The sequence below is a fragment of the Lynx canadensis genome, chromosome D4 (assembly GCF_007474595.2).
Source record: "Lynx canadensis isolate LIC74 chromosome D4, mLynCan4.pri.v2, whole genome shotgun sequence".
Lineage (NCBI taxonomy): Eukaryota > Metazoa > Chordata > Mammalia > Carnivora > Felidae > Lynx > Lynx canadensis.
This window is the reverse complement of record NC_044315.2, coordinates 87,653,145-87,664,043: the sequence shown is the minus strand read 5'-3', so window position 1 is coordinate 87,664,043 and position 10,899 is coordinate 87,653,145. Positions and strand designations below refer to the sequence as shown.

Genomic DNA, 10,899 nt, shown 5'->3' with positions numbered 1-10,899 from the left:
CACAGGTCACAGTAATAAACATTTGTTGAGGGAGGCAGGGAGGGAACAAACATCCACTGAATGAATGCCGCCTCCCAAAGCCGTTTCCCCTGTAGTAACAACATGACAAGAACGAGAATAGTAATGTCCTGACAGCTGAGGTTTCCCGAGTCCCCCAGGGCATTTCAGCCGAGCTGAAGGAGGTCAGGTCCCCAGAGCCACACATGACACAGCGAGGCCCCATCCCACCTGCCGGCCCAGCGCTCTGCCCCTGACCGCGTCTCAGCTTGTTGTTTACCATCTGGGCAGTTGGGAATGGACCTGGGCCTCGGTGGGGGACATGGTGGGTGTTGAGGGCAGACCCTGGGCACTAGGGTGGCAACGATTTCATGAGGAGCTTCCTCACCCTACTTGAAATGTTAGAATCGCAGAATAGGGGAGACCACAGGGCACCCCCTTCTTTGTACATGTTGGCCAGTGGGGGAGGGGGGTCACCTAGAAAGCCTGGCTGAGGTAGGTTTGCACAGCCCCGTCTCGGAGGTCCCAAGATGTCCTCTCTCCTGGCATCCTGTAGGGCATGGTGAGCTGTGTATTGAGTGCCTTTTTTTTTTTTTTTAGAATGCAAAGCCCTTGGAGGGAGGGACCCTGGATACTTGAGGTAAGATTTGGCTTAAAATGAGTGCTAAGTAAACACTGGATGAATGGAAGGGAGGGAGGGAGGGAGGGAGGGAGGGAGGGAGGAAGTGAGTGAATAAATGAGTGAGGGATGGATGGATGGATGGATGGCGTGATGGGTGACTGTCCCCTGCACTGGAAGGCCTCCAGTGACTCAGGCAGGGAGTAATAGTGGATTGCACTCTGAGACATGAGCAGGGAGGTCAACCCACGGCCCCTTCCCCCGCTCCCCAGCATTTTCATTAGAAAGCATCTGCTATGCCTGGCCCCTTGGCCCCTGCCCCGGAAAGATACAGACGCCTCTGCTGGCTTTATTAAGGACCTATTAACCCAGATCTTCCAAAGCTGAGTTATAGAAGCCAGCCCTGGGCAGGGCTAATGATGCTATCACTGCAGGCCTCGGTTGAGAGCCCCAGGAGGGCTCCAGTGGGGAAGGCTAGGACCTTAGGGTTACAGCGAGGACTTTAGAGCCACACAGGTCTGCCTGCTTTAATCCTAGTTCCTCTCCTAATTGGCTGTGTGGCCTTGGGCCACTCACTTCCCTTCTCTGAGTTGCAGCTTCCTCTCCTGCAAAACGGGCTACCGATGTGCTTGTCTGAGAGTTTATGGAGCCAACGCATTACGTCACTCCTCACAGAGTCAACACTCGCTAGAACCGGTAATATCCCGGGGACCCTCTGGAGCCCCGCAGGGCAGCGCACCTGACCCTGACGCGATAGGCAGGCGCTGTAACCCCCCCCCCCCAATTTGTGGCCGAGCAAACTGAGACTAACAGGGAGATGAAGTCACACCGCCACACAGCCGGGAAGTGACGGGGCCAGGATTCAAATGTAGGCAGTGGACGTCACAACTGGGCGATTTCCTCCCTGGCTACAGCAGGAACAAAGCCTGGGCCGGGTGGGTGGGGCTGGAGGGGCGCCTCTTCCACCTCCAGTGCCTTGAGGTGACAGCCCAGCAGAGCACGGGGAGGGCTGGGATAATAACAGAGATTTACAGTTTCCAGCGCAATTAACCGCACCATCTGGATGGAACACGTCCACCTGGGGGTGTTAGGGACCCCAACCCTTTAGCGTGAGCGGCAGGAAGGGACAAGGGGGTGGGGGGACTCTGTGCACTGCCAGGTTGACAGCAGAGACCGTGTGGGGCCCACCTGGCTCGCCCAGCGCCCCCTCCCTCCCACCCGTGTACCCCTGAGGGGCTCTTTCACAGAGAGCTGGGTCCCTGCCAGTTTCAGAAGAGTCCCGAACGGCTGAGCCCAAGGATGCGAATACGGAGGAAGGGCTGTGGTCTGAGCCACGAGAAAGGTCAGAGAACGAGTAGTAAGCGTAGAGTGACAGTAACACAAACATGATGCTTGCTTTCCGGGGTGCATGACGGGCCAGGACCTGACCACCCCGTGTTCCCTGCCACGTTCCAGCCTTGTGACCCCCAGCAAGTGGCTTCGCCTGTCTGAGGAGCTCTGCGAGGTCAGGATCAGCGCGATTGCACTCGAGGGGGCTGTTTGGAAGGCTAAATCAGATACGGAAACGTACAGACCTCGGTGGGGTGCCTGGCACAGAGTAACTCACAACCAGTGCTTGTCCTGATTATTGTTCCATTTGCCAGAGGGGAAAGCCGAGGCCCCCAAAGGTAAGTGACTTGCCTCAGGCTGCACAGCGGGTTGGTGGCACAGCCTGTGACAAAGATGGACCTGCCCCGCGGGGTGACTGGGTGGCTCAGCCGGTTGAGCGTCTGACTCATGCTCAGGGCATGATCTTGCAGTCCGTGAGTTAGAGCCCCGCGTTGGGCTGTGTGCTGACAGCTCAGAGCCTGGAGCCTGCTTTGGATTCTGTGTGTGTGTGTCTCTCTCGCTCGCTGCTCTCTGCCCTCTCTCTCTCTCTCTCTCTCAAAAATTGAAGGAAAAAAAAAAAAGATGCACCTGCCGTGGGATAGAGAGCCAAGCCCAGAGTCTCAGGGCTCCTAGGTGGCAATCCTGGGTCACACTAGGGAGAGCAGCAAACCAGCTCCCGTCAATAACAGCTGTCATGTTCTGAGTACCTACTCTGTGCGAGTTGCTCTAAAAGCTTTTAGGAATCACTTCGAGGAATCATCACAACCTGGGAGGTGGGCACTGTACGGTCCCTAGCATCCAGATGCTCGAGCTTCAGTGGGGCCCGAGCTGGGATTCACCACCAGAACAGCCTGCTTCTGAAGCCCTGGGTCTCAGCACAAGCTACTGCCCTCTGGACAGCGGTGGAGTTTTCTCTCTCTGCTCCCAGCCTCCTTCTGTGTCTTCATTTCCTCCTAAAAGAAGGAGAGGGCTAATTATGATGCCAAGTCGGCCATGGCGGACCTGAAGTCTACTGGACATCAGACAGAAGCTTCCTCTTCGGGGCTGGGGGCCCCTCGCCCACATGTAGAAAGGAGGAGGGAGGAGGGAGGAAGGAACGTCACCCGACGCCCCTCACTCTCTCCTTAGCTCTTTGGAAGCCAAGTGGCCAGAACCCCTCAGCCAGCACAAGGCCACCTTGGGGACCAGGCTGGCTAGGGACAGGGAGAGAAGGGGGGCGGTAGGAGGTTTGAAGCAGCGTTCCTGCTTCCTAGCACACTGGCTCCCTACATTCCCATCTGGTCGGCCTGGACGCTGCAAGACTGAGTCCACCCCATACAAAAACAAAAGCGGATCGTTTCCATTATAGAAAACCCCTGAGACTGCGGGCTGCTCTGCCTTCCCTCTTGGCCAGTGCGCCCAAGGCAGGGGCCAGGAAAATGACAGCTGTCCTGCCCAGGGGAGAGAAGTCCCAGAGTCCTTGGCCTGGGCCCTCTCTGGGGCCATACCCTGCAGAGCAGCCCAGAGGGCCTGGCGCCCACTTACACCCCCCTGTCTGCAGGGAGCCCTGCCAGATGGGAGGCTTTGGCTCACGGCCTCTGCCCCAGCTCTGCAGGCCCTGTGACCTGTCCTCCTGGGACCCCCTGGCCTGTCCAATTGAGGTGACCCTTCCCCCTTCCCAGCAGAACCCCAGACCTCTGACCCTTATTCAAAACAAACCAAACAAAATGTGGAAAGAAAAAAATCCTCCACAAACAGCCTCAGAGATGATCGTGTGTCTGCCCCAACACACACACACACACACACACACACACACACCCCCAGCCTTAGCCATGCAAGGCTGCAGCCAGGCGTTCACATAAACAAGTTGTTGGAGAGTGCTTTTGTTTATGAAACATTTAGGTTTCCCTCAACTTCCTTGAAGGGGAGGGGGTAGACTGTTTCCTAGTTCTCTGTCGACCAGGGAATGGGGAGGGAGCCCGGGGTTTGGCGGGATTTCATTTCTCCCTCGGTGCTTGCTGCCAGGTAGAATCTGGGGGAGGGTGTGCAAAAAGGTCCGGAAAACACAAGGGGGGGTTCCCTCACCCCCGTGGGGAGGTCAGCACGTGGGCCTGGCCGGACCGCCCCAGGCCCGGGCTCCCTTCGGAGGCCCGGCTGAGAACACAGTGGGGACGGTGACTGATGCGCCCCGGCCACCTCCCTCGGCTCCCACCTCCGGCGCCCGGGAAACCAACGAATCGGCCAGGAACAAAGGCGGGGCTGCCTCCCCAAGGCGGGCGACAAACAGTTTTGCTTTTTTTTTTTTTCTTCCCTCCACACCCCGCCCCCCCCCCCCCCCCCACCGACCCTAGCGCGCAGCCTGGCAGGTTTGGGGCCGGGCGGCACCGGGGTTGCGGCGGGTACCGCCGCGACGCCCGCGCGGGGCAGGCCCCGGGGCGCATGCGCGGGCCGGGGCGCAGGAGGCCGCGGCCGCCCGCGCAGCCTCGCTCGAGCCGGTCTCCGTGGCAACGGGCTCGCGGGGGGGAGGGGCCGGGCGGCGTGGGCTGCGGCGGCTGCTATTTCTGCCGCTTCCTGTTCCTCGCGGCCACGTCGCCATGGCAACGGTGTTACTCACCGCGGCCGCTTCCCGGCTCGGCTGGCGCGCGTGACCCCGGCCGCCCGCGCCCCCTCGTCTCTCACTCGCTGTGCTGCCGCTCTCCACCCCCCACCCCACCCCACCCCACCCCGGCGGCGTCCTCCTCCGGCACCCCGGTCCGTCCAGCGCGCCCCGGCGCCCCATCCTTCCCCTGCTCCCCGCCCCTCTCCGCCGGTGCCCGCGGCTCCGGAGGGAGGGGGGGGGTGGGGAGGGCGGCAGATTGATGGGGGACGCTTATTAAAAAACATTGTAACCGTTTCCGTTTTTATTACGTTGACAAGGGAGCGTTATTTACTGTTATTGTTTGCCGAGCTGGCCGCGCCCGAGCGCGGGCGGCCTCCCGGGAGCTCACCTTTCGGGCGGGCCCGGGGAAGTCGCGGGTGGGAGCGGGAGGCGGGGGCTGGCGAGGGGCCGCCCCCCCCCCCCCCGGCCGGACGCGGCCCCCCGGGGGGCCTGCCCCTCGCCCCTTCCCCCCCCACCCCTCCAGCCAGCCCCGGCCGACCCCCGCCGCGGCGCGTGTGCGTGCGCGCGCGGGGAGAGACTGCAGAGGCCGGGGACTCGTGCTGAAGGAGAGAGGCAACAAAAAATAAAAAAAGGAACAGATGACTTCATTCCCGGGAAGGCTCCGTCCTACGTGGACCAATTTCCTGGGGACTGTGGTGGAACAGCTCCGCTGCCGTTGGAAGCACTTAAAACTAAACCAGAAAAAAGACCAGAGAATTCTTCAGCATTGCCTGAACCCAGCGAGGGCAGGTTGGTGGCGTGTGAGCCCTGGGTTTGCGGGGAGGAGGGTCGAATTCCTCCACCCCCCTCCCCGCTGGGGCTCGGCTTCCAGCAAACCTCCCCACCTCCCCGCTTAGATTCTCTACCCTGAGAGGGTGAGCGACTGCCCCAAGGTCACACAGCCGGGTTTCTTTTTTTTTTTTTTTTTTTTTTCCTTTTATTCTGCTTAGACCCTTGCAGGGACAAAACCCGGCAGAGGCTGGTGAAGGAAAGCCAGTGGCTGGACTGGAAGCCTTGGAATAGGGCGAGGCTCAGCTGGAGGCCCAGTAAGGGAAGATTAACTCGGCGGGTCTAAGCTCTGGCTGGCCCGGCCCCTGCTCACCCCACTGGAGCCTTCAGCTGGGGGTGGGGGGGTTGTGGAAGGTGCGGGCTGTCTGTCCGTTGGGATCTGATGGGCCTGGAGGATGCCCCCCGCCCGCAAGCCCCTGCTGGGATGCTAATCTCATCCTGCTAATTAAAGTTTGCAGTTCTGTCCCTAACTCAGCTCCCCACTCTTGAACAGTATTAGCTGAGTTGCAAACAATTGCTGGTCCAGACAGAAGCCAGAGGAAAAAGGCCTCTGGAGTTCACGTTATAAAGATAAAAAACGGATTTGAAAAATGTTTATACTTATAAACAAACGACTCCTAATGAACAGAGCGAGTTTTGGAAACTGAATTTTAAGAACCCGCCACCCCAGCCTGTTTTGTGGTGGTTTCCCCCACCACCTCCCCTCCCCGACCCCCGTTCCAAGGACACGAGGCTTGGGATTTGGTGGATTTGGTCACTGCAGCCCCTCTTGGTCTCTTGGCCTCAGATGATCAACCAGCGCTCCTCCAGGCCCAGGATCGCCTCTCCAGGCCGTCTGGAGTCTAAAGCGACAAGCCAGTTCCCCACTAAGACCTGTGGGTCTGGGGCGCCACGGCAAGGTAAAGTTATCTTCAGCTCTGTCCCAGCGTCCACCAGTTTGGAGCTGCAGGAGTCCTCCCTTGAGCGCATGAATCAGAAGTCGGGCTCCCAGGAAAGAGAATACCCCACCCCCAGTCCTTCCCCAGTCCTTTGCTGCCAGCGCTGTGATAGGGGAAGGCAGGACCGCCCTCCACTCCTCCCCATGGGCTGGCCTTCCAAGCAAAACTCATCTCTGGGAGCAGGTTTAGAGTTTAGCTGATGTGAAAGTCCTGCCCCTGGGCAGTGTTTGAATAGGACTGAAACGACAGATGACAGCCAGCGCCGTCCAGAACTAGGAGGACGTTGGAGATGATGCAGACCAACCACTCCTGCTTCCCTATCTTACAGGTGGGCAAACTGAGGCCCATAGAGGGAAGGAGACCTGACCATTGGTTAGAGCCAGGACCCAGGTGCCTTGCCTTCCATTCGGTGTGCATTGCCCCACTCTGATTCTTCTGTGGAATCCCCTGTGTGATCAGAAGTTCAGGAGCTGGGGGGCACCTGGGTGGCTCAGTGGGTTAAGCGTCTGACTTCAGCTCAGGTCGTGATCTCGTGGTTCTTGAGTTCGAGCCCCACGTCGGGCTCTGTGCTGACAGCTCAGAGCCTGGAGCCTTCTTCGGATTCCGTGTTTCCCTCTCTCTCTGCCCCTCCCCCCCCAAAAAAAGTGAATAAACATTTAGCTGGGGGGCAGAAGGCTCTGAAATCAGACCACTTGGGTTCCGATACTTCTAAGGGCGACCTTAGACAAGTGAATTCTTCTCTCTGAGCTCTCGTAGTCTTGTGTGTTAAGTGGGGATAATGATAGTACCAGCCAGGGCACCTGGGTGGCTTAGTGGGTTAAGCATCCAACTTTGGCTCAGGTCATGATCCCGTGGTTTGTGAGTTCGAGCCCCACGTCGGTCTCGCTGCCGTCAGCGTGGAGCCTGCTTCGGATCTTCTGTCTCCCTCTCTCTCTGCCCCTCCCCTGCTCGCGCTCTCTCTCTCTCTCTCAAAAATAAATAAACATTAAAAAACGTAAGTAAATGACCGTACCAGCCCTGGGTTGTCTTAAGCCCCCACCCGGCAAAGATGGGTCCACATCCTAATCCCTGGAACCTGTGAACGTGACCTTAGTTGGAAAAAGGGTCTCTGCAGATGTAATGAAGTTAAGGATACTGACGTGAGCGCATCCTCAATTCCCCAGGTGGGGCCTCAGTGCCATCGCGAGTGTCCTTATATGAGACAGAAGAGAAGGCAGGGTCGACACCAAAGGGGGGAAGGCCAACTGAGAGGCAGAGAGGGCAACGCCTGGAGCCACCGGAAACTGGAAGAAACGAGGAAGGATTCTTCCCTGAGTCTCGCGACGGGACACGGTGCCGCTGGCACGTTGATTTGGGCCTTCTGGCTTCCGGAACTCTGAGATTAGTCTTGTCAGCCACCAAGTGTGTGGCCATTAGTTCTACAGCCACAGGAAGCCCATACGGCGGTGATGCTGGCTGTGATGCCGGGGTGGTGGCCGTGGGAGCGGTGACGGGGACGCTGGTGATGCGGGGGGCGGCTGCACTCATTTCCCGGGGCCGCAAACTCTGTGGCTCGAAACAACTGACGTGTATTGCCTCGTAGGTCTGGAGACCAGGATTCCAGAATGAGATGTCAGCAGGGCCGTGCTCCCTCTGGAGGTGCCAGAGAAGGAACGTTCCAGGCCTCTCTCTGGGCTTCCGGTGCCTCAGGTGGGCATTGGCTACCGCATGCACCGTTCTCAACCTCCAGTCCCTTGTCCTCACATGGTGCTCTCTCTGGGTCTGCTCGGCGGCGTCTGCCTTCTGGGTGTCACTGCCTCTGGGTCTACACTGCCCCTTTTTATAAGGACGCCAGTCATACTGGATTAGGGCCCGCCCTAACGACCTCCTCTTTTTTTTTTTTTCTTAATGTTTATTTTTAAGGGGGCCGGTTCAGGCTCTGAGCTGTCAGCACAGAGTCCGATGCGGGGCTCGAACCCACGAACCGTGAGATCATGACCTGAGCCGGAAGCCGGACGCTTCACCGACTGGGCCCCCCCCCCGGGCGCCCTCCCCAACGGCCTCATCTTAACCTCGCTCATGTCTGTAAAGTCCCTATCTCCAAATAAGGTCCCATTCTCAGGTACAGAGACACAACTCAGCCTGTACCAGTGGTGACGATGGAGAGGGCGGTGGTGACAGATGGGGGAAGGTACTAGGCCTCAGGCCCCGACCCTCCAATTCTGCAGGAGCTGCGTGGGGAGCAGTGGCCAGTTCAGAAGGCCAGGAATCTGTTCGCGCAGTGAGGTGCCGGGTGGGAGTGCCCCGCTGGGGGAGCAGGGAGACACAAAAGATGATCCCAGGGGCGCCTGGGATCGCCCAGGCTGTGGAAGCTGTGAGGCCTCCAGCAGACCCTTTCACGGTTGACCTTGGGTTGGACCCGATATTGAGAATGGGCCCGGTTGCTGACAGTTATCTTCTGGGGCCGCCTCAGGCCAGGAGGATGTCCCGGTGAGCGGAGGGCGAAGGGCGAGGAAGGAGGGGCTCAGCTTGGCCTCTGCCTCCTCCCTCTCACAGACCTGCTATGTTTATTCACAGCCAAGGCCCCGCCTCCCCAACTGCAGAACCCCCCCCCCCCCCCCCCCCCCCCGAGGGCAGGGACCAGGCTTGCAGGGCTGGGGCTGTTTTAAATTACAGCCAGCCCCCTCCCTTCCCTCTCTGCCCGGGCGCAGAGGACAGAAGACAGGTGGATGGCCCCCTGTTTGAATGTGATCTTTCCTCCACCAGACCCCTCGGTGGCTCCAGGAAGCTGTGTCACAGGCTGGGCAGAAGAGCAGAGTCAGGCTGGCCTGGCCTTTCTTCCGCGAGCCCATAGCATAGGCTGAGCAAGCCCCCACCCCAGAAAGCCAGCCGGTCTCTGGCAGAAGACGGGCAGGGCCAGGCCGCTGGTGTTTTCCTTACCGGACACGATGACCCCACCTCCCTTCTCAGCCTATCTTTCTCTAGCTTTCGGGGGAGCGAGACTGATCATGACCGTAGCTCTCGGGCATTCCCGCGTCCGGTTGTGACGATCGGTGAGCGCACGCTCAGGCCAGGTACTCTCCTGCGCGCCCGGAGACAGTGGACAGCAGGACCGGGCTCCCACATTTGCGCTGCTCACGTTCTAGGGAAGAGAGAGACGAAGAGCAAAGAAACAGGCCCATACCAGGATCCAGGGAGTACGACAAGATAGAGAGGAAAGGAAAGCAGGGTGAGGGGCTGGGCTAGGAAGAACCAAAGGACTGGAGCCACTGAGGTGAGGGGGTGACCGTGGACCTGGTGCAGTGATGGAGTGAGCCCCGGGAGAGGTCCACAGCTGGGGGAAGCAGCAAGTGCAAAGGCCCTGGGGTGGCTCATCCTGCTGTCCTGAGGTGGGGGAGCAGAGTGCACAGGTCACCTTGAAACCTCACAGCTTTTCTACATCCGCCCGAAGCCAATGGAGGCGGGGAGGGGCGGGCGAGAGCGAGCCAGCCGAGGGCTGACTTGTGTGGTTAAAGAATCTCAGATGGTCGCGGTGGCCTGGTCAGGGACAGCAGCGCCGGGGAGATAAAAACGGCTGGATGTAGGGTGTATTTTGAGAAAAGCCACCGGGATTTGCCAAAGGATGGGCCGTGGGTGTGGAAGACAGAAGAATCAAGGATGGCTGTGTCATCATGAACAGTGGGAGGGACCATTTCCTGAGCCCAAGGGAGCCGTGGGGGTGTGGTGGGGAATCAAGCGTTGCCGTCTCCGAAAAGCCCGTTGGATGCTCCTGTAGTATGCCCTCAGAGCTCTCACTCCCCGGCTTAATCCACACCAACCCCCAAGAGGCGGATTCTACTAGCAACCCCATTTTTCAGATGAGGAAACTGAGGCCCGGAGAGGGGAAGCTGTCCTCCCAAGTGTGGGAGCTGGTGAGGTCCAGCCAGGGGGCTGAGACGCCAGCCGCCAGGAGGAGGCCGGCTGGTCCAGAGGCAAGGGAAGCGGGGAAGTCAACCCAAGCAGGAGGGGAGGGGCGCTGGCCTCACAGCGCAAGCAGTCCTGGGACTCCAAGCGGGACATCGAGGAAGCGATGACCGCTAAAGCTGAAACGTGTGTGTGTGTGTCTGTGTGTGTGTGCAGACCATGACCCCAGAGGGATGGCCCAGACCCAAAAAGGGTGAGGAACACCGTCCCCCGCCCACCCCAGCACTTCCCCAGTCCTTAAACCCAGGACTGACTCCATAACTGTGCCGGAAAGCTCCAGACTATTCCATTCCCAGGCTGGACTACCTCCGGCCTTCAAGGAGACCCAGGGCAGGGCACCACCACCCTCTGGCACCTCTGAGTCCCATCTTCCAGGAGAAGCCAGGCTGAGCCCCGCCTAAGTCATGCACTTTCTCTAACATAACTTCCTCCTACCCATCCTAGGACGCGGCAGGGAATAAGGCCAAGTCCCTTCCGTCAAGGAGGGTGAAGGCTTATGAATAAATGTGAAGTCGGGTAGAGGTACAGGTGTCGTGGGGAGGAAGATGCGTTTCCCTGTCAGAGCTGGAACAGTAACTCCCACCATTGGAGCCCTGTTGAATGCTCCTTTCGTCTTGGGGTCCTCCCGG

At 59.2% G+C, this 10,899-nt stretch overlaps 1 long non-coding RNA gene across 3 annotated transcripts; it reads left to right on the top strand.

Annotated features, from left to right (window-relative positions):
* The first annotated feature begins 4,484 nt into the window (after window positions 1–4,484).
* Window positions 4,485–8,265, top strand: LOC115499618. Of its 3 annotated transcripts, none has more exons than XR_003964216.1 (4): window positions 4,485–5,351; window positions 5,552–6,656; window positions 7,911–8,017; window positions 8,231–8,265. It is a non-coding gene; the product is annotated as an uncharacterized LOC115499618 (long non-coding RNA). The 3 variants fall into 3 exon arrangements; XR_004344347.1 differs by having other exon boundaries at window positions 4,489–5,351; window positions 6,178–6,656; XR_003964218.2 differs by lacking the exons at window positions 7,911–8,017; window positions 8,231–8,265 and adding an exon at window positions 7,492–7,899.
* The last annotated feature ends 2,634 nt before the right edge of the window (window positions 8,266–10,899 follow it).